The sequence below is a fragment of the Varroa destructor genome, unplaced genomic scaffold (assembly GCF_002443255.2).
Source record: "Varroa destructor unplaced genomic scaffold, Vdes_3.0 BEIS01000003.1, whole genome shotgun sequence".
Taxonomy (NCBI): Eukaryota; Metazoa; Arthropoda; class Arachnida; order Mesostigmata; family Varroidae; genus Varroa; species Varroa destructor.
The window spans coordinates 15,070,609-15,094,411 of record NW_019211456.1 but is presented as its reverse complement, the minus strand read 5'-3'; the positions used below and the strand labels follow the sequence as shown (position 1 = coordinate 15,094,411).

The 23,803-nt window shown below is 42.1% G+C and overlaps 2 long non-coding RNA genes across 6 annotated transcripts; one reads left to right on the top strand and one right to left on the bottom strand.

Moving 5' to 3' along the window:
* The first annotated feature begins 2,595 nt into the window (after positions 1 to 2,595).
* LOC147756570 (uncharacterized) lies at positions 2,596 to 7,016 on the top strand. Its single transcript, XR_015323834.1, has 3 exons — positions 2,596 to 2,961; positions 3,106 to 3,241; positions 6,879 to 7,016. It is a non-coding gene; the product is annotated as an uncharacterized LOC147756570 (long non-coding RNA).
* On the bottom strand, positions 6,325 to 13,892 carry LOC147756569 (uncharacterized). Of its 5 annotated transcripts, none has more exons than XR_015323830.1 (4): positions 13,742 to 13,891; positions 12,769 to 12,898; positions 12,296 to 12,441; positions 6,325 to 7,502 (listed from the first exon to the last, which is right to left on the bottom strand). It is a non-coding gene; the product is annotated as an uncharacterized LOC147756569 (long non-coding RNA). The 5 variants fall into 5 exon arrangements; XR_015323833.1 differs by lacking the exon at positions 6,325 to 7,502 and adding an exon at positions 9,820 to 11,236 and having other exon boundaries at positions 13,742 to 13,892; XR_015323832.1 differs by lacking the exon at positions 6,325 to 7,502 and adding an exon at positions 11,271 to 11,662.
* Positions 13,893 to 23,803: the final 9,911 nt, after the last annotated feature.

The window sequence follows — 23,803 nt, the reverse complement described above, 5'->3', positions numbered from 1 at the left end:
GTTACTTTATAAAAACGCCACACATAATTATTAGGCTAGATTCTAAAAGGGCAAATGTCTTCGAAACACAAGTAACGCTTTCATGCTGAAGAAGTTTTATAATGAAACTACGTAAGCATCGTTTATTTATTCCTAATATCCAACTGTCCCAAACAGGCTCTACTGCTGGGTTATCAGACCACTTGGCTATATAATTTGTGTAGACGTCCATGGACTAAAGGATGTTTCGGCAATTGGTTACTTTTTCGAAGTGGTCTGTTATGGACGTATATCTGAACAAAAGGTCACTAACTTTTTGCCTAGACGGTCACTGATCGATGAGGTTCAAGCCAAAGTCGATGTTGACGATCAAAGCTGTACATTGAGGATTCCCTACCGATAAAGCTAACTGCAAAGAGATCAAAGGTGTAGGACCAATAAATGAATAAGGAAGCGAATAGGTTAAGTTTACGATGCAAATTATATTAGATTTACTATTCGCTCTGCTGGCTGCCTAACATAATAAACCAACTTTGTGTCTACTGAGACACCAAAATAGCCTTCTTGCAAAACAAAAACGAATTTTCTATTCTAAAGCGATTGCCATATGTCACCTTTTCTATGGTTCTTCTTAACCGCTGACCACATTTACCCCATAATTGCATCTTCATTGAACTATTCAAAGAGAAACATGACCTTCACATCTAGGGAGTACAACGTAAGAAAGCGGTGGCGGCATAGAGCCAAAGACAATTTTACTATTTGTTCTATCTTCTTTAAAAGAATTCCATGAAGATATCCCTCGTGCGACCTCCTTAGAAAAGGAGCGCGTAAGTAAACGTTGCGGCTCTGACTTGTTCTGTACGCCCGCTTTATTCATAGAATAATTCCATTCTATTTCACAGCTACCGTATTTTTTCCGAAGCGTGAAACTCACAAAGACAATAGTCTTTTGACAGTTTGTCTGACTTGGGCCCTTTGTTTGTGTGGCTCAGTTGAGTAGTTACCATAGTACAGGTGTAACAAGAGACGGGTACTGAAATCCGTTATAGAACGCAGGAACTCACCTGCAATCCTGTAGATTTTCCGTAAGATCTCGCTAGCTCCTAGTTGACTGCCAACGAATCCGGAAAATATTTTGTCGTCCGCCGTCTACTCTTAAATGTGTTCGGGCTAAGTGTCATACATTGTTTCCTTGACAGCAAAACGCGGCTCAAGTGACGGCAGTAGCAGTAAAGAGATAGACCTTACCACCTCGTACAGGTTGCAATATCCAGACGAATATCTAGAACACACCGTAGAGATCCGGGGTAGCCTATATACGGCATACGCCGTCTAGCCTGGGCACGACGCTTTTAGGAATTCTGAGGGACCACGGTGCGGTGAAAGATATCAGGTCCAGCTTGCCCTTCCTACAATATGGTTTTGTCGTTGCTGACTTTCCAGTCCAGCAGTGAGGGCAGGATAGCAAAAAATAAGGACGGATAAGCAAGAGTTAGTTGTGCTGACGGGATTGGAGACTAGTTCTTCTGAATAGGTGAGACCCTACTCTTGACCCGTCCCCTACCCTGTCCCCTACCTCATAACTCTCTAGTCTTCGTTACCTCGCCACTCGAGGCAGGAATCAGAGGGAGCGGGCTGCTTGCTCCTTCTCGGTATGTGTACAGTTTTTGCCAAGCTGTTTTTCTCTGCACGACTGAGGTTGGACTACGATGGTTTAACAAAAGAAGCAAAAAAAGAGTTGCTCATACAGGTTTTCTCCTGGCTTGCTTGCTTGCCTTCTTGCCTCGGTGGCCTGGTTGCCCTGGCAAGCCAAACGGCGTGGACAAACATTTTACCCATCGAAGAGTCGGGAAGGAAAGCCGTCGGCCTGCTCCTCATGGAATTTGCTTAGGAAACTCTTAGTTTAGCGGGGACTCAATCGATGTTGTTGCTGGCTGACCCGAGAAAAGACTGGGCCTATGTAGCGGATGGCTGCATAGTTTCGTAAACGCTTTCTAACATTTTCGACCAGCCTACTAGCTGGCCATGAAATTAGAGAGTCCTTCAGCGACTACTCGAAGGACTAAGAGGATGAAACGACAGGACAGACGCAGCCCGCAATAATACAGATAAAACGAAGACATACCTGTATGCCAGCCATTAAAGAAACGACAACCGATGTGGTGTTCGTTGTCGTCGTCGTCGTCGACCTGTAACGAGGTAGGCTACAAGATACTTGTATTCACTCTGCTATGAGCCCATCGAGAATCTGTCTCGATCCAATGTGTAAAAGAAAAGGGAAGCGCAGTGCCGATAGCGTAGCTAGAAACTTGCAAATAGTTCGATATGAAAACGCTTAAAAATCAAACGTGCCTCTTTCATTCTCTAGACAAGCTACTTCTGTGTTTTCCATGCTTGTACATATATTACCTATGATGGCCTTCTGCCTATCCATCTCCAGTCTATGCCTCAACACGCTGTTCTAAAAGCCACTATCAATTTCGATTTTCGGCAAGCATTTTATTAATAATCGTTATGACCTGTTGTTGTGTATTTCCACGAGAAGACTACACCTACAAAAAGGTCTGCTGATTTGAGAAATGGTTTGAAGACGGTTGGAGAGAGGTGGGTGGAAAAAAGCAGAAGATTCTACAGAATGAGACAGAGGCAGATTTGCAGTTGAGGCATCAGCTATTTCTTCTTAACTGGACGCTTGAATTGCACCTATGTTAAACTGTGAACCTATACTAATGCCTTTACCATTCGCTATCCGCCCATCAAATCCCGAATCTGTACAATAATACGCGTATTCCAGAAAAAATATCATACTATTTCGGAATTGCTTCCATGTACTCTACACATTAATGTGCTTGAAAATCTCCACTCGTCAAGCGATCTTCATTACTAAAAAGCTGGCTCTAAGAGAGTAACTGTTATATTGTATCAGGGTCCGTTCTGCATTACGAAGACAGTACGTTGAGCCGTACTTTAGGCTTGCAGGTAGGCAGATGTTATTGATAATTGTCAAACTGCACAAGTTATTTTACTTCATTCATTGTTTTCTTAAATGTATCATTGCCTCTTCATTAATGCAAGTAAAAATAGCGCAACTTTCCCTTTTCTAATGGGTTCGAACGCTTCCAGTTGTCGGGCCGGTTTCCATTGGAGACAACGTGTAGCACCGCTCGGAGCAACGATTAGAGTTAAAATGAGAGAGGTGCTATGTCTGAGACGGGCTTAGAGCTTCTTCACTGAGAACATTGCGACGAGTGCATGAAGAGTAAGCTAAAAAAGTTTTACGTACGCAAAAATATAGAGTAAGTAGATTAGCCTACGTTGGCTTCATATGGTAATATGATGAGTTAGTTTGATTCTATAAGGTCCTTCAATTCAACACAAGATGAATGCCGTTCTTGCTGTACCTCGAGAGGATGCTTTTGAGCAAACTATAGTAATCTTCGGAAATATCCTAGACTTTTTGCTCTGATCACTCAGCGAAAATGGGTCGGCCCACTCATACTCATTCGTCGAGTATGATGGCGTTTAGGCAGTGTCTGAGACTTAGAACAATGAGGTTTCAGGTTCTAATCCGATAGGGCACATGTCAATAGGTGCAGACTTCTGCTTGTTATTATGAAAGTTATTATTAGACCCAGGAGAGAAAGAGGCAGTTAACGGGTCAATAGCAAACACGTCAAGCATTTATCTTTGCGATAGAGACAAAGCAACTTACCAATCAACGAAGGCTTTGTTTTTTGTGATTATAGTCATTAAGCGTTATCTTCTAGTAATCTCTATCAGCGAGCACTGATTTGTTCCGGTACAAGACTGAAACCACCGTCCTCCATTTCAACACCAGCATCCTTTACTGAGAATTCATTGTCCGCGATGCAGTTAGAGACATTACGGATACATTATGGGTAGGGAGTGTAACGATATCTAGCTTGTCGAAGGTAACTGCTAAAGGTTAACTCCTAACAATAACTCAAGTCCTTAGAAGATCAGTGGGCCAAAAAAAAGACCCTCTGTGCCATATTTCTAAAAGCTCATATTTGATCGGCAATTCGTCCGGTAACTTTTACGATTATTATTTATTACAGCGTCATATTTCTTCATCTAGTGAGTGTTTATTGAGAACTACACTGATATACCAAAGTTAAATTTCGAAAGCCTGGAAGTCAGAAGTTATCGGTATAGGAACTTCACTCAACAATTTTTTGTCGATAATCTTGATGCCAAGACAAACTTTCTCAATGACGCCCACAGAAAACATCGTTGCTCATCTCAAAACTATAAAACAGATTCTGTCATTCCAGCTTCTTCTATATAACCGATAGCAAAGGAAACGCCGCCAGCTCACGACTATTTCACGAGATACAACGTAAAGGAAGTCTCAAACAAGCTTAACATTATCGGTAGCCGACAGATTCGAAAACGATGTGGGGTGCATGTACGGGGTGGGAAGCGCGATGCTGAACAAGTGGGTGCTAGTGATATAGAGCCCAATTAAGGGGCAAACTGTGTAAATTGTATATAAGGATGAATCGCTGTTTCTGTCAGAAGTGACCCCCATTCACTCGATCGTCCTATGCCCGCGTTCAAACTCACCCGCATTTGTACTATGTAGTAACAGGAGCTACTTGCAGCATTGTAATTTTCTAACGGACGGCTCTGTATTGCCGAAAAGGCAGTCGGTCCTGCAAATACGGTGACTTCGAGTGACCCCTCTGCCAACTTTCACCTGGCTTTTTCGCTGCCTTCGATCCCTTCCATTCGTTACACATGAAACTCGTACACAGTTATAAACAAGATCTTACATTGACACAAATAGAGTGACAAACAAACAAGCATTTGTCTTGTTCACATGCGTACCTGTGTGTAATCCTCTTTCGGTTTCTCTCTTTCCGATATTTATAAATGGCGCGCAATTTATCTCTGCTGCTACCCAACACCTAAAGACAATCGGGCCCTCATATTGACTTGCATCAATCTGCGTAGAAACATAGCCTACCCCTAGGTGATCGTGTCTGCCATCTTTCCTTTCATAGTTGACTAATGTAGATGAAGTAACGTTTGCGTATCGATACCTTGACATGGTATTACCGAGGCCTGTGTAAATACGTGCGGGGTATAACGTCCCGCATGTAAAGGCTATCTTTTTCAATTTTACTTATTCTAATCGGCCAAATTGCAACTAGAACTCATTTCATCATAAACGTTTATATAATAAAATTTCGCGAACTTTCTTCCTTCTCAGAAGTCACACGCTGCGTTGACAATTTATGCACGGGAAGTAGGGAGAATCGAAGACATGGAAGGAGACAAATCAATCAGAGACAAATTCTGCTTTATCGGATCTTCATCGATGGTTACTCAGATGAAGAATGCATTTTTACTTCCAAGTTTCTTTGTCCTTAAACGAACAGAGCTAAGAGTGGAAAAAAAGTAATACAACTGTTGAAATCGTTACGCACGTAACGGCAGACTAAGAAATTCTTTGACGTGATAGGGTTGAAAACGTTAAAGGACAAATATAGTACTATTTAGTTAGAGAATAACACCGATTAACGTAATGCACGAACTGTAGTATTCGTATTTGTTATTAGAGCCTTAGATCAATTTTGCACGTAATTCTCGCAACGATACTCGGAGTGTCATCGAAATAACATGCATTAGATAAATATAGTACGCTTCGTTGTGGAGCCAACGCATATCAATAATGACTCAGCGCAGGAAATACTTGTCGGCGACACCTTGAAAGGAATGGAGTATTCTCCATATGTAGTAGGATCAGACAACGAATAATCGACACAAAAGACGTGTTGCGGAACCTTCCGTACAGTGCCTAGTTCTATCACCAGGCTCATCAATCCATTTACAGAAAATTGTTTAACTTTGTAAATATATCATCTACGGCTCGTATGTTCATAGTATTGACCAGCTATTTCACACGAGCCCGTGGTCCTTTTACGACAAGCAGTACTACCTTTCTAAAGTACAGACAACATGATGACAACACGTATGGCCTTTCAGCCAGTCGTTAAAGGCTAGTTAAAGTCGACGGCGGAACTGTTCGCAGCTGCCAGCCCTGGAGCGTCTGGCGTTAGCGTATTTTCCGTTCAAAGTAAGCCAGCTAGCCTTCTTGGCCATGGGTGAATTCGGTAAAAGTTATAATCCTTTAGGCTTGCTCTCTGTCCCCCTTCCAATGATGAAGATGGACGTTTTTTTTTTTAATAAAAGCCTTCGCTCCCCGAGTACTCCTTCACTTGCACTAGGCCAGGTTCAACTCTAGTTATTCCATTTACCTTAACTAGGGTCTAGTTACATTCGTTCGTTCATCCTAATACAGTTAGTCGTATCCTGAAATAACTATACGCCACTATTAACATACGGCTATATTAGTAGCTAAATATAATACTTTTTATTGTTGCTTTTCTTTCAATGCTAACGGTGGTGACAAGCAACAAAAAATGTTGCCATTTCATCGAGTATTACGAAAATTAAGCCGGCGGCATATATGTTATACATCGATTGGACTTCTATCGACTGCGTTGCGTACGCAGTTTACCCTACTAGGAGCTCTTTTCCGTCTTCTTGTATATTTCCAATGTTTTCGCACATTTGACAAGTGAATTAGAGGTATTAAAATTCTATCGGCGGCACCAAAGAAAGATCGGCTCTCTTTTTTTAAAGATGTGTGTATAGAATATTTGCTACGTTCCAATGCCTCCTGTCTCGGTCCCTGCTTAAAACCTCGGAACAATTTCCACCAGCCAACTGAGCTAGACAGCGAACTATACGGTAGCGAACAGTACGTTCACAAAGCCTGCGTATCCGGATAATGAATCGATTCGCGCAACTGTTATATATGCATGTGTGTCTTTGCGTCATAAAAGGCGTTGCTCTTTTTTCTTTAGCCTGCCTGCCTGACATAATAATAATGAAGAGCACCCTTGCCGTATTTGTCGCCGCCACTGCTGCTGCGCCGTCGCCACTGCTGCCGCCGTCGCCGCCGCCGTTGCCGTTGCCGCTGCCGCTGCCGGTGATGACTTCGTTGTCCGCGGCTGCTCTCATTCAGGCTTTCGGCCTTTTCCGTTCGCAAAAAAAGACGTTGCTCCCTCCGCTACCACCGCCGCCCAATCTTCACTGCCCAGTTCATCCTGCCCAACAATCCTCGACATTCTACCTTTTAATGGCCCGACCCTTTCGTAGCTCTTTGGTGGTGAAGACTGCCGCGTACCAGTGATATAGCACACTACCAGCCACAGGCGTGGTATCTTCGAAGCTGCCGCGTCTGTAGCTATCGTTGCGATTTAGCGTCCAAATGTGTCTGCCTCTATACCCTGCTAAGCTTGATATATTTACATCTTGCAGCAGTACGCTTTTGAGTTTTGCTAACCGTCGCTCGCACATAACGGCTACCCGGGCAGGTAGTGCCGTCGGTCCGTGATAGAACTGAACGACAGAGAAGCACTCCATGGAAAATGCGTGAGAGACGGAGAGCGTTCTGAGGGGGAATAGCAGCAGCAGCCCAAATAGGCCTGTCGGGAACCACCGTGTCAGAGGTACAACAGAAAAGAAATTTAAGTGTTTGCAACCAAAATGGCAGTTTAAGTGATTAAGACACTAAAAAGAGATAATATGTTACGAAAATAACTCTTCAGTTGTTTTCCACACTTGAATCTATCTTGATTTTACTGATGACCTTCTGATTCAATAGTAGCCCGGTGCATCAAGATCGTCGGTAGCATCTTTCGTGCGCTTTTTACAATTCAACGGAATCCGTAGGCTCAGATGGTGAGCAGATCAAACATACATAGCACGCTTAGGATTGGCATTCCTGTTTGGTATTATATTTACAAACCTGCATTGATATGAACCATGATTTGCGGCATAAGAGTATTATATATAGCTATATTCGGTTACGTAATCGGATATATCCCATATATTTTGTTATATTGTTGAGGTATCTCGCTAATTACTACAATGATCGCCGGTCTTCTCAGGGCTAGTGAAATTTGTTGAGGTTACTGTTCCTCTTTTATTTCGCTACGTGTTTTGATTGTACCGTCTGAGATCATATTTTATACCGATGAGGTGAAATATCTATAAGTTTCGAGCCCTTAAGTATTACTATAGGCGGCTGTCTCTCAGCATGAAACAAAGCGGATAGCTGCCCAGTTCCAAGCCTAGACGAACTAAAGTTTTCCTGGGTTTACTAGGCAAGCACATTATCAATGCACCCACATTATGATCACACACATTATGATTACACAAATTATGATCGATTTTATTTCATCTACAGTTAAAAGAATAGATCTTTATGCTGCCTTTTGATTTCTATTGTAAAAACATCTTTTACAGAGGTATATTATTAACGGCACCATATAGCCGCAGGTTTGTCGCAAGGAATCTGCGAGTTAGTATACTTGTATTCTAAGTTTTGTGTGCAGTGGTCGATTAACATTGTTTAACGAGCGCCTGTTTGTCATGGCGGTCTATTCATTTGATGTTATTGGCTATCCTTGCTACTAGAAAAGGGCAAAAGGTTTATTTCAGACGATGGGCAAAATGTGGTTATGATTTGGTACACTCAAGTTCGGTTCACTTTTACCGAACCTATTAACTTTCTTGATAGCTGGAAATTTATAGTCTAAGCTATGGCCAGCCTCCATGTGACTTCCCAAGAAAAAGTCCATAAGCGGACTGAAAGAGACAAAAGCTCACAGGTGGCAAAAACATTCATATCTAATAGTGTTACAAAACAATGATTCGGAGTTTACCTCTTCACTGCCCCGTGCTCTTTACCTTGATTTGAACAATGAATATTTGGATCTGTTCGATTTTTTTCACGTAACTGTCTATAGTTCTGCCGATGTAAAGGTTAGTCGAGACAGGCACACCTGATTTGTCTAATGCCCCAAAAACGTTTTCATTTTAACTATAGCTTATTTTAATCATGTCCTAAGAGGCCACTTTACTCGAACTTTTCCGTAAAGGCAAAAAGGCTGCAGAAACAGTACCGGCTAGTGTATAGTTGTGACGAGGCCGCGAACCAACAGACGTTCCGTCTGAAATGGGCTTTTTTTTACCACTTGAAACTCTATTGAAGTAGAATTTTCATAGTGTCTAGAGGTATATACGTGTATAGTACGTATTGCACCGCTCAGTATTATTATTAGTAGAAACTGGTAATTTCAAAAAGAGGGCTTTAAGAGCGATGTGTTCGTTTACTTTAGAAATATCTCGGAGCAAACGTCGATTAGGTTGAACGAGCATGTCGATGAATGATGTCTCTCGATAGTGTAATTGATTTAGATATTTATTTTTATTTATATCCATGCCGCTACGAATATAAATTAACCTAAAAATAACAAGTTCATGGAGGTGTTTATTAAATTGTCTCTAAATTGGTCAAAGGGTTCCTCTGTGCCATGTAAGCTTCCTTCATGTCTTGTGAACTTGTGAGGTAGGTCGACTAGCAACTCGCTCAGCTGTAAATGCTTCCCTTGATACCCAACTATGTTAAGAAAAATTATGCGGCGATTGTAGTAAATTACGTATTTTATGAAGATAACTTCTTCTTTTGTCAGAGGTACATTATAATATATATGATCTCCGATCAGAGACCTCACTCTCGTTATGTAATATTTTAGGTAAACAAGGCTGCTACTTCGCAAGAAATCACTGAACTACTGATCATTTTTAAGTTTTCCCAGTTAAAACTGAGCGTCAACTGTAGAATGACGTTTCCTTAACTAAACTTTCCAACTCTAACTGCTACCTTTTGAAAACGAGATTTCTTATCCAACATGCAGTTGATTTTCCCAACATGGATAATCCCACTCGGACCATGCAGTTGATTTTCCCAACATGGATAATCCCACTCGGACCTTTTTGCTACAAGTGGCGGACAATATAATTAAAGATAGATGTAACAATCTTTAGAGTTGTGTATCAGCTAGCATATACGGAGCGAATAAATTGTTTGTTCTCCTGACAATGCCGAAATTGTAAGAGCGTATTTCCGTACCGAAGCGAATTCTGTATCGTATTGTCTCTTCGATTATGGAAGGCTATAGACATCGATCAGGCTCATCTTTTTCTGAACGTGCGTCTCTACAGACCGACCCAGCATCCGAATCTAACATGAGTGTATTTCAATCGAGTACCATCTCTGAGGTTAGCATGCCTATGGGAATAACGGCATTTGATGGTTAGAAGCTCTAAAATAGAGTGATTTGTTGGAAGTCGACGCATAGCTACATGTTATGCGAAATTAAAATGCCATTACTGGACAGCTTAACGGAGATAGTCTGGGCGTTTGCTGCACGTTCTCGTCCAGGATCTGACGCAACTCTTCTTGCGAAGAATGGATAAACTAGCAGAAGGGGCAGCAGCTGTTCTTACACGTCCTACAACAGGCATCTGGTCGCATTCAGGAAAGACGGTTCGCTTCATAGAAACGAGTCCTGAGTGTGCACTGAGGCGTAGTAAACGATGTCCTTTCGTCGAATTTCGCAGTATTACAATAAAACACATGTATCTATATATTGAAAATAGACGGATTCTAACCCTCTTATCGGTTCAGACGTAGATTTGGCTTCGTGCCGCTTATATTCAACTTTCATCGTACGTTCGTCTCCTAATAGCACATGGCTTCTTTGCATAAATGTACATTTGCGTGTATAAAGGTTTTGCTCAGAGGGCGTCTGAACAAATTTCTTCGCGGATATCTTTATGGCTTCCACTCGGAGTATTCAATATTCTTTTAGCGTTTAAGCGCGTCATTCGGTTATTACGATAGGATTACAACTTCACAGTCGGCGATTGATCTGACTTTTATCTTTTGTGACATGTCTACTCGACGAATGTCGAAAGGTGTATACGTTTATCTTCCAGCGTATAGCTTTCTTATGCAGATTTACTGCATAGACGTTATCGGTTTTATCCAACGTTCTTTGGGCTGGCTGGGTTACATATATATATATATATATATATATTGTGACAAATCACATGATAGCAATAAATTATTGGGATCTTTGCAAGCAGAGTGTACGTAAAAAGACAGATTTGTATCCATCAAAAATAGACAGCATGGAAGGTACAAAAACAGGAAGCAGCCCATAATAGAATCTATCGATCTTCGGCAGTTTCGAAGGCCTGACAACAGAATCGGTACTGCGCTAGTGTCCCCTCCATGATCCATTCTAACCGTTTGTGATTTTTGCGATTACACTTCAACACGCACAGCGAGAACCTTCAAATGTCGATTCTGTCAAATACAATTTTATTGAAGTATGTTAAAGTACAGTACGTACTCTTCATTAGGTTATCATACAGTTAAATCGCTAAGTCTTCACGGTCTTCAATGTCGCCCGAGAAGTTCCGAATCCAATTACTATTGAAAAACTATGAAGTATGTGCGTCAAATCTATGATGTTAATTATATGTTAACGAACGATGCTATGGAAACTTTTTGTTTCGTCATATAGTAAATAATTGCTCTTCGATATTCATTCAAGAAATTTCATCACCGTATTGTACATATTTTGGGCTATTTTTTAAGGACACCTGTGGCCAAACTCCCCATGCTCGAAGTATAGAAAACAACAATGATCACTGTTCGCGTTTCAAAGCTTCGGCCACATTGTCCGAAAATTCATCGCTTAGAGTGGGCATGGTCACACAATGGAACCTGCTGGAAAAAATGAACGGGTTATAGTGTTAACAAATCTAAACGTTTCGAGTCTTACATTCGCTACGAGCGTTAAGCATTGCCTAGGATGAGCGGCCCCCAATATGAACCCGGGCGCTTGATCGCAAACCGGACTACGTCACTTGATTCTGGGATTGATAGGCAAACCCGTTACCCCTAATCTATCGCAGGGTTCATGTCGACAGATATAATAGCTTTCTGTAGATAAAGAGCTTAAAGTCTGACAGTTCAAAACAAACGATTGATAGCTTGTTGTAGAAATCACATCATTTGCTCTTCATTCGATTCGGCAAGCAGGTAAAGGTGCCTTTGAGAACGGACCTTTAAAAGAAAATTGTGCCTGTTCGGTCACAGCGTTGATCGTCAATGACACCCCTTTTCATAATAAACATTTACGTCCAAGTAGGTTTCCTCAACCGGAGCAAATTTTTCTCACCCGACAACAATTATTATTACTGCTATTGGTAGGCAATGAATTATATTTATAGTATTTAACTAACCTGCTCCGTGTTGCTATCCATCTCATTTTGACCCTTTTCCTCATCTCTATGATCGGCTACTTCTTCACATTTACTTAGTCAGATCATAGATTTATTCATTATTGGTCGAACTTACATGAAGCCATTTCGGCGGCTGTCCTGTACTTCTTGTTCATCATTTAGCCGGCTACCCCCAATGGGTCGCTCCCGTCACTGTCGATTTTGCGGTCTTATAATCTTTGTCGTGCTTACTTGTGCTTTCGGCTGACGAAGGTAAGACTGCTGAAAAAAATTACGACGGGAAATGATCAACATCAGAACGCGTTCCCCTTTACCGTCCTTGCAATCGTAAAGGGCGACAAAAGCCCGAGAGTGAGCAGTTACAGAAAAAGGGAAAAGCATATTGCAGTTGAGTCACAATAGCGTCTTATATAGATCTAGTGCTTCACTATGATTGGTGCTACCATCCAGCGAATGGTTCTGTTCGATTTATCCTGCCGTCTCTGTTAAATAACGGATAAAAGAATTGTAAATTGTGTTATTGAAATATGTTTCGTCCAACTGTTTTTATTTATGCATCTTTAGTTATTATTCGCATCTATTTTTTACCTTCTTTGTTGTTTTTCCATAGCTCGTTTTACGCCTGTCATAGTCTGTTCGTTTTGGAGCACGAGGACAAATTAGATAATGAAACATTTCTCCAAGCCGCTTTTAGACCTCGACCGGCTGCAGAAAGAAGCTTCAGATGCGTTCACCGCGGTGCGAGCAGTAGTAGTATTTTTCGATGGGAATAGTGGCCAAAATATGTATATGCCATAAAAATAAACAACCATTAATCATATTCTTTACTTATGTCGTAGTATAGCGTATATTTTGGTTGCTATGGGATTAATAGATCAGAACTAATTGCACAATTTTTTTTCTATTGCGTCTTATTTGAACTCTGCGATCGTCTATGGTCACATTATCCTATATCGGGTATATTATATGACTCTATGAGAGTTTTTTCTAATATTCATTCTATGTAATCGTTCGATATTGTTTACGCAGATATTTACACCCTGCTGTTGTTGTATATGCCTGCCAATCTAGTAACGGTATTTTTTTAATCGATCTCATCATAACTCAACATTGAGCGATTCAAGTTTTCCTTCTTTAGGCTTACTGTTTAGTTTTCTCTACCGCGAAACTTAATCCTAAAATTTTTGTTTGATTGGTATCCCTCTGCTAGACCGTTTAGTCGGAACGATTCTTTGATGTTAAATGATGAAAATTTCAAAGGGTTAATTTACTATAGAAACAGCTGAAGGCGTAAAAAACCCCTGTTTATGTGCTTGCATTGTTGATATAATTTATAATAATAAATATTACCACAAGATTTTATTCGAATTATTATTATTATTTTTGTATAATCAAGCAGTGATTCTTATCCGAATCGGAAGACGAAATAGTACCTTCTGCGAGAGTGCCACGTATGTTATGAACTATATCTGTTGTAGTTACTCTCAACAGATTCGAAATCGTTTGTATACCCCGCATATGATATCGTTCGTTCATTTGAGGTTATGTATTACGTATTTACCTTGTTTGGTCTTTCCTCAACTCTAATCTGGACCCGGTCAAGCCATGTCATAAATCATCGTTACCGCTTTTTTCGACAGAATCTACACGCTTGATGAGCCATACAACCTGCGTGCCAACAGACTTCATTTTTCTCTAATAGCCACGAATTCTCAGCGCTCATTTTTCTCTCTCTTTCCTTCTCGCGGTACCTAGTAATGCCTGCTGCATCGGCGGGCAGTTTTGAATCGCTACTGGCTAAGCAAATGTCTGTATATTCTAGAGTTCAGCTCCGAGCTAACGTCGGCTTCCATCGGTCACTTAACAGCCCTTCCTATATTAGGAAGTCCTCTGTCAGCTAGCCGTCCTCAGCGTTATGCGAACGGAAAGGCTCCTATCTCAACAGCGTCATCAAGCAAATACTATTATTGATGGTAAACGTAAATATCGCAATTTTGTCAGAGCGTTGACGTCGTTAGGGGCGTGTTATGGTTGAGCTTCTAATGGCTACTATTTGCGTATAGCCGCGAGTTTACGTATGCTTCAATATCCAGCCATGAATTTAGGTTCTAACAGATTTTTCACTCATATTCTGTTTGTTTTTTTCCCATAGGACTAAGTAATTGCTGTTGTGGGGCAGATTTATAAACCAGGCCCATTGACTGTCATTAAACAATCAGTCCACCATAAACTGAACGAGCTTTCGGTAAGCGAAAAACTATCTGTGAAAATCACGTTCCCTTTGTAAACGGCATCACATTCATTCCTATTAAATGCGAGAATGGCCGCTCACCACTGCATCCAGTGTGTACAATATGTCCCCAAGGAATAAGGATCTTTCCAGACCTAGCGGGGCTCCAGATACGAAGGCGCGACCAGTCAAAAATGGTAGGTCTGTTCTAGAAGCACAACCCAAGCTCTATTTGTCGTTGGGAATTGGTCACGAACAGAATGTCGGTGACATACTATTTTCGTCCCAGATCTTGGAACAAGTAGCTGAGATGTCTACGTTAATAACGATGTATCAGTTCGGCACATGTGGCTTCTATTAAACTATCAATCTCCTCTTTGATGAGATGCAGGAGCAACGATGCCTAGAAGGATAGGCACTTTCGTATATGATTGCCGGGAATGAATACAGCTCTTAATGATATTAAACATGGAATAGCAAAAACAAAGTCAATCGAGGGTAGTGAAAGCTAAATAAACGCACAAAGGCAACCGAGCGTATGAGAAGCGAGATAGAAGGTTACGAACATTGTATGGTTTGTTTCAGAGTTCTATTCTAACCTTCGTGCATATCCCATATAGCTGGTCTACATGCTAAAGATGCATCTGTGTAACGAAGGAAGTTGTATTTAAAAATATTTTGTGTCATAAATGATTCCTTCACGAGCATATTGACAAATTATATCAGGGAGACACATCTAGATAAGTTAATTGTAGTTCATTAAGTATAGTTTAGGGCCACTCGCCGTCGCAGCGTCCATCGGCAGTCATACCGCGAAATGGTTCCCTGAACTGTAATTTAATAGGAAATATGACAACATAGACGGTCAATAATACATTCCGTAAAAATCATCTCTCTCCTTTAAGCAGACTTTGTTGCATTAGCCCATTCTAGGAAAAAGGTATATAGTTAATATTGGCTTATGCAACTGGGCATTAATTTGGGTAGGGCTTCAACTTCTTGTGTTTGTAGGAAGGTAAAAACAAAATCATTTTAAAAAAAATGTATTTATTATTTTATTTAGACTACCTAGAAGATGTAATGATAGCTATTTCCGCATTGATCGCATTCTATTCAGGTGTCCACCTTGATGCGCACCTAATGAGATACACGTTCGCGTATTTTTATCGTTACAATCAGTCGGGCAAAGCTCAAATATGTAATTCAACTGATCTCCTGGAAACTCGAACTGTCCGTAATCAGCAGGCCTCAAGGACCAGTTCCAGAATTAGGTAGGCCACCTTAGCGATGTTGCTAGATGAAGTTGCAAAATGCAAGCGTGCATATATATATATATATATATATGGTGCACAGTTTGAACATAGCTACGTATATCTGGACCAGTTCTATCGCTAGCCAAGGGGCGAACCTTGTGATTGTTATCGGTGTGTTCCTCTTGCTGCCTGGTTTATGAGTTGCCCCCTATCTCGCTATTGGTCTCTTGGGTCGAGGAGTCCAGGATAACAGGCCGACCAATAGAAGGCAGCTTGCCTATTCGGTCCACGACGCAGTTCTTTCCCAGCTCCAGTTTCACATCGGCAGCGGCAACAGGATCAGCCACTCGATGTCTATTACGTTACTGTTTCAGGATCGGTCGAGTACTCGGCCCTGGAGTCGTCCTACTCTCTTACGCCCATTCGGTGGGGAATCACTTAACCAGATCGGTCAACCTCTTTAGGGCAATCGGAGGCAGAGACAAGGCCTGATTAGGCAAGGCCACTGCTAAAGCAGAGTCCGCTTTGGAGGAAACAGATTCGTGGAGATAAAGAATAAAGTGAGGTGAGAGAGAGTTGCATTCTGTGAAGTAGCGGTATAAGAGAACAACGTTAGCGCAGATTGTGAATTTCGACGGTAAGCAACGCGGCCTGATAACGACGATAATCTAACAGCAAATGATGGCATTCTGCGCGTTTTCGACCGCCGTCAAGAAGAAGTCGAATTTGCTTTTGTGGTCGAGTGCACTCAATTCTAAGTGAGTATGATGGTTCCATTTGGTAATCCTTAACGCACAGGAAAAGTGGGTGAACCTCGTATAGTTAACACTGAATGACTGTGAGAAACGTAGAAAACAATGGTACAAGACTGCAATATTAATGGCGAGATGAACAAATGCTCTACGACAGAGCGTATCGAAAAGATCTAGTAGGGTCACAGTATGTCAAAGAGAAGATTGCACATGAACTTGTACGTGTACTTTTGCTGTTCAAGTTACCCAAAGCACGTGCCAACCCAGCAAGCTTTGTTCAAAATTAATGCTAGATTTTACTTGAGTTTTTTTAATTGGCATTTAAAGGAAGCATTACTAAACTGTATATATCTGTCTATGTCAGTACGACCGATTATTCTTGATAAAATTGCATGTAGTTTCCAGTAAATTACTATTGGCTCATTTTCTACGAAAACAGTGAGGCTAGTATTTAGATATGAATACGATATAAGTCAAGTAAGAGGGCAATATAAATTGAAAATGTCTAAGTAGGTCGCTTTGTTGCTACGAGTTAAGCGGGTCAGCGCCGGGACTCCAGCGCTATTGACCAACGTAATTTGTCGTCTAACACATACACGCTATAATCCTCGTTATTTTCAGTTTTTAGTAAATATACCGCTGGTTAGTGCGTAACGACCTTCTTAAATCGTAGCAAGTGTCTAGTTCTCAAAAATTTTTACCGTTTCACGCCAACCTGGCTTATCGTCTAAATTGCCTTTTGTTGTTACTACCTAGCTTAAGTACGTCAATAACGTCGCGTGCTAAGAATATGATGAGTACAAAACCCACAAAGACTTACGTAGCAGGATGCAGATCTATAAGTCAATATATACCCGTTTATTGATACAAATTGGCTGTGGTTTGTTTGTGGCCACTACGGTTAAGTTGGCAGTTCGTTTATTCGGCCTCAAGGCATTACATGTCCGCCATGTTTCATGTTGTTTCATCCACAAGCCTCAAGGAGTAGGCTGGATAGAAACAAGTGGCGAAGGCGGTGAAGATGCTCAGTATCGTTTCTTCGTCATTCAACAAGACGAAACCGGTCGAGTATGGTGGGCAGGAAACAAAACTCCACCTTAGATATCTTCCCATTGGCTTTCCTTGAAAACGTAGTGTATGTGAGTTCGTGTCTTCTTCTATGGTTTGTTGAGCATGTCTTGTGTATGTGTGTACGCGTCGGCATACGCTCTACTTGTATATTTGTCCTCGAAATCTTACGCAACCGATAACATAGGAACACCCTTCAGACTCGACTTCGGCTCCGGTCCCTCTCTACAAGAGGAGATACGACGGCTGTTACCAATAGGCCTGGTCTTACCACTGCATGGTAGATCAAGGAGATGTGGTTGAGGATAACGTTGCTACATACATGAGTGTATACTGGTATTCGTAACAAGCGGCCTGGACCAGGGCCAAAAGGAGTTGGAACCGGGATACAGGATAACGCTGGTCAAACAGCGAGAAATAGAGAGAGATGGAAGACAGTAGACACTGGTACGACCTGAAGTGACGCGCCGCAGAACTCAATATATACGGCTTGTACGAGTAAATCTAGCAGGCGACCGATGCAAATGGCGCAGCGAGTGTCGACAGTGACGAAGAAAGCTAGACGACAATATTTCGTTGGGTGGTAACATCGTCTGATGGTTATTGGTGGTATAAATACTACGGAAAGTTGGACAAGTTAAAGTATAATTTTTTTCGAACGATAATAAGGTAAAAGGATCGCTATATCTTTCAAGAGATATTTTAACAAGATAATGATGGACTCGCAATAATAGAACTGCGGTATGAACATATTTTTCTACTACATATTTTCAACTGTGAGCTTACCTGGATCATTTGGATATCTTTCCAGATAAATACACAATACAGAAATATCAAAGCTGTCTATTACTGAACAATATATAAGAACTTCAATGAACAGGTACGACGATTTTTAGCATGTATCCCGTCAAAACTCCTAGATGATGTAAAATAAAATATCTGCGAGTTTTTCGATAGGCGTGTGACTGTTTTACACTAAATTTAGTACAATGTGTAGTCTGCATCCTGCTAAAATGACACAAATCGATGCTTCGTAAACACGTCGATCATAGGCCCAGCGGTGAACGTATTTATGGGTATTTAATAGAAAGCATACTCATAACTGGGAAGTAATATAAACTTTAGCGAAAGGAATGATAAGGGCAATGGAAGTGCACACATTGAGCTTACCTAACTTCCCATTCAAGGGTCGGGTAGTTGCATAGATGGATAGGCGGCATCACATTTCACTGTTGGACTCCTAAAAGCTACCCGCACTGAACGGAATTACGGTGTCGAGGTTTCCAACAGATTGCTCATCTATCCGGGTCTAGCCCAATCGCGATTACTCTTCGAAAGCTCAAGTGGAACGTATAAAGGCGGTTCCCGCATATTGTGGAGGAGACCTTCCTTTTTACGCTGGTTTCGGTCCCGCTAGTGTTCCTTTGGAATTTGATAGGCTAGGAGCTAACTCAGAGAAAAGGTCTTGGTCGTAGGTCAGAAATTCATACAGTCAAGATAAGAGTTTTTTTCTCTAGCGGATACAATAGTAAGTCCATTTAACCTATACGGGTTGATATTTTTATTATTATACTTTTGGCAGGGACGCCTCGCTTCAGCATAGTATTAGACATGGGATCAAGGGCGCGTTTGCAAGCGTCCCGTTGTAGTTTCTTTTTGGGACTGTATTCGGAGATGCTCACGCATGAATCACGTAGCATTCAGCAAGTGGAGAAATGAACTATACACCTACCAATGCATGAAACAGGACGCCCTGTTTACTCTGTCGCCACGCATGTATCGCATGCATATTACGACGCATCGAGAGAGACCATGGATGGGACTTTGGGACCGTGGCATGACCGATGCGCGACTTACATCTGTGCAAACTCACCGATGTGGGTAAATAACGCACGTTCGTTCAGCGATGGGTGTACGTCGTTGCATTCAAACACAGCCCGGGTACATAGCCGGTGTCGTCTCGTATAGCCCAGCTCGATCTACATAGCCCGTAGACTTCGAATGGTAGAACATGATAACAATAACGACGAGTCCGCCTTTCTACAATAGTTCACGATAAGGAACGGATGTGCTACTGCATCTGTTCAGGCCAAGCGCGATTTTCTACGATTAGGTTTTCTTTTTTGTCAGGGAGCGTACCAGCCGCGGAGAATCAGTGTGGTGGACAAAAGAAAGAAAAAAATCGGCAAAGAAAGATAGTCGCTTTCGGCCAATCCCCGGAATCGTTCCAGACATTTACCGGAAGCTCGGACGACCCGGCCTCTCTGTTCTTTCGTTGAACATGCTTCGACAATCAGACTTGAGTGCGGAAGACGGGAAAGCTGACGGGTGAAGAACGCGGCGTAACAGCGGCTCCTCTGCTCGTTTTTCCTGAAGGCAAAGCGTACTGTTCTGGTGTTCCCTGGGGCATAGGGATCAAGTGCGCACTGTATTTGGGGTAGAATGTACGAGTGAGTGGCAGTAAGAGAAAGAAAAAGAAAAAGGAAGAAACTATGCCTCGGTATGGCTGGATTCGATGTGTGCGCAGAGAGGGAGCGCAGTATGCGTCTGTGCTTAGGGCCAACCAGCCAGAGATACAAGACAAGGACGCCACTGTGTCAGAGACAACGAGAAGCATCGAGAGATTTAAAGGTCAGCAGCAAACAGGACCACGGTTCTTGTGTTCGGTATTCACTGATGATCTCTTGCTGCGGTGTGCCGCTCACTCTGGTATTGCCTGACCCGGAACAGAGAACAAAAATACAAAGAAGCAGGTCGAAGGAACAAGGCGCTGGAAGGCATCAGGAACTATAAAGGTGGAAAGACTGGAGGCAATCGAGGGAGAGAGAGGATAAGGAGTTAAACATGGAATTTGAAGACAGGAACAACAGTACGGCTGACGCGATGCCTGTGTCCTCCAGCTGCAAACTATACTTTGATGGTTCGCACGAGAACCTGGCAGAGAAAATTAACAGAAGCAAACGTGGCCGATAGGGTGTGTGTAGTATCTTCTACGCCTTTGCCTTAACATAATTCTGGCACTCTTACTTCACTGTATAGGCCGTTGCAAGTCAGAACTAGTTGACTTTAGCTGCTACGCGGTTACTTTTGTGTAAAACATTTTGCTAAAAAGTAAATGAAGCCAATACCTAAATTTGTGAAGAAGAATATGATGCCACCGAAGAAATCGGGGTAGTGCAGAGCAAAACAAACAGTATTGCAGGTCATGCTAATTTAAACGCATTCATTTCGGCTGTACAGTATATGTCTAAAGAAAGGCAGTTCCCAAAGGCGGAGTACGTTTTTTCAATCTTGTCTAATGGTCATAAGTGTACCCTTTTCGTGTACTAACTTATAGCTTACTTTAATTTTCCTTAATAATGTAGTTGCGTCAAGCTTCGTCTTTTAACCCCAGCCTCTTCACCTCTCTCCTGTTCGTCACGCACTCGAAATAGCGTTCACTTTCAAAGAATACATGCTTTTACAAGCACATGAGCGGGGTGACTAGTCCCTTGCTTTCTCCACGAGTATAAGAAAACGTTTTAAAATCAATCATGTTATCGCTTCCTTCGACGGGTCTTGCAGAAGTCGTCGTCTCAAACTGCCCTGCCTCAGTAACTACTCATACAACACATCCTGTCTTTTCGCCGTTCCGTCTCTCGAAGCCCTCATTTGCCCAGGTTGTGTAACTCCCTCACCAACCATTCACTGGCTACCACTTTTGCTGCCTCATCCGTTCCGGTAGTATCTACCTATATGCGGGAGTCCGAGTGGGAAGATCATGTCTTGGCTGAGATCGCATTCAGGTTCCGGGGCCAACGGCTCTCGAGCAACCTGGTAGTGAAAACGCGGTTGAGTGTTTCTTTGCTGTAACTGGTCCCTATTTATGATGCTTTCGAATGCCCGCCCGCACCCGATTACCCTTCGACTCCTCCGTCCCATAGCTGTCGAGTTCCTGGAGCGCTTTAACACGAGAGCAGCAGCTCTTCTTATCTCATTATCGCACCCGCCGGACTCAACAACGCGGAACGGGTTATCTGCTCCACAACACGGATACCGCGGGGCCAACAACCGCCGACACACACTGTTCATCTCCCCCACGGAGCTCCTTTCCTGTTTTACCCCAGTCTGCCTTCTGACACTCCGTCGGTCGTCCACTTGGTTTTCCGCGTTTTCTTTCTCCCTCTCTTACAAACGTTCGCTTCCGCGCTGACTCCTCTTCTTTGCAGGGCCGCCCCTCGACCAGTGGGGGCTAAAAGGAGTTTGTTCCAATGACCGTAAGCATGCGTGGTGCTACCGCCAAGAGTGGTCCCGAGAGACACCGAAGAGCCAATCCTCAAGTGGCAACAATGAGGGCAGAATGGTTAGGAGACTGCGTTGTTTCAAATAGAATAGTCACGAAATTGTAACCCTATTCGAATTGTAAAGAGACAGCGATGCATGTAATGAAGGATAAGAAATAGTAGAGCAGAAGGCAACTCCCTTAAACGAAAGGCCTTTATACAGTGTTCGCCTCTATACGGTCCTATAGTTATGTACGTATTACCGTGTTCACTTTTCATATAGTGCACAGCGAAAGGTCTTATCTGTCCTAGTAGGGAATTTTCTTTTACAGTTATGTAAGTTGAGCATTTTACGCTGATTGAAAAATGCTAATTTGCCATGTTGCAAAACTTGATTCTGTTCTCACAAGGCACACCCTTCCTCGGGGGTTGCTATGTCCTTTTTATAGTTGATGAACTTTTCTGTAAGTTATCGCTTTGTCAATAAGCGAAATATCATTTTCTAGAAGTATGCTCCTTAGCAAGAGAGATTTGTCGTTTCTTGTCGGCGCTACTTCCGATCGGCTGAAGTTAGGTGACAGCCAATGAAACTAATGACTGTATTGGTCTCAACTATAACCAAGCCAGAGGCCGTACAAATTTGTTTATCGTCTAGTGGTGCTTGGCATACCGCATCTGTTTGATGCAAATTTTAAAAATTTATTTTCAGAAAATAAGTAGCTTGAACGGAGATCTACGGAAGCGGACGAGCATGCGATAATATTTTTTGTTATCAACGAAATATTCAATGAGACAAATGACGAAAGCTCTGCAATCAATAGTTACAACATATCGTTATCTTTTCATTGCATAGAACATTAATTAAATAAAGCATTTCTTTGCAAAACGTCTGACTACTTCCAATGGTATAGACTCTGAGGTAGTGGGATTACATAAAAAGACTTCCGCCCTCAAGTGGTGCTTAATAAGCGAAGTGGGTGTGAGCCCCCGGGCTTTGTAAAATTCTAGTGTAAAAAAGCCTGGCTGTATTATAACTAGAACGGAACAGCCCGAACCAAAACCGTAGTCTGTATAATAACAATAATGATAAATGTCACGAAACCTAATTTTTTGTTCAGATACCTTTTTTTATTTCGCCATTACTCTTACAACATCCAGTATTTCTTATCTATCAATTGTGATACAGGTTTTTTTCTGTTTAGTAAACATCTGTTGAACATAGACTAACACCTAGAGGAGGATAGGAAGAATCTATATCAAAGTAGCAGTAAATGTAAGCTCGGAAGCAAAAACGGTGTTTTTTCTTATTAAAGACTATGTTATGACTAGAACGGGGTGAATCTGTCCTGGGAGAGTTGTATTTAGCTTTCGGCGTGCCGTTAGTTCGCGTGAGTCTCTCCGTATGCCTGCGGCGAGAGATAAAGCACCTTGCCATCCTTTCATGCCGTGCCTGACTTCTTCGGCGAGCCGCTGATGAGAGTTACCCGACGACCCTAACTTTGTACGTTATGCATTTGCTTGCACGCGGGTGCGTGCTGGGACAGGTGGTGGGGACAAGAAAAAAATGAAAATATATGAACGTGCACAACCGGATGCTACTTTTTCCCGAAAACTAAAGTGTTTGCGCTTCGATACCCTCGATATCAAATATAGCATAAAGTGAGTGTTGGTGAAACGACAAAACCGTCGCCGTGCCAAAGCTAACTTGTACTTTTGACAAGCTGATAATGGTAGCCCAAAAATTAATAGCGGTTCGGAGAACGCGGTTCGGAGAACGCTAAGTCATGCTATCTTCACGCGCGGGAAAATCAAACTTCGTTCTTTTCAAAAAAAATATATAGGGCGTCTAAGATTAGTATCTATGCATTGATTTACATGCATGCATATTAAGCTAACAAGAATCTATATATTAGTAAAGATTATTTTTCTACACTTTGTGTCGCTCATTTGAAGCGTTATTTTGAGCTCATGATTTCGATACCACCAACAGGGCATGCACTAGCCGTAAAAACCCTAGCCATCCACGTAACCTGGCATTCCACGCTCGCCTTGAATTTC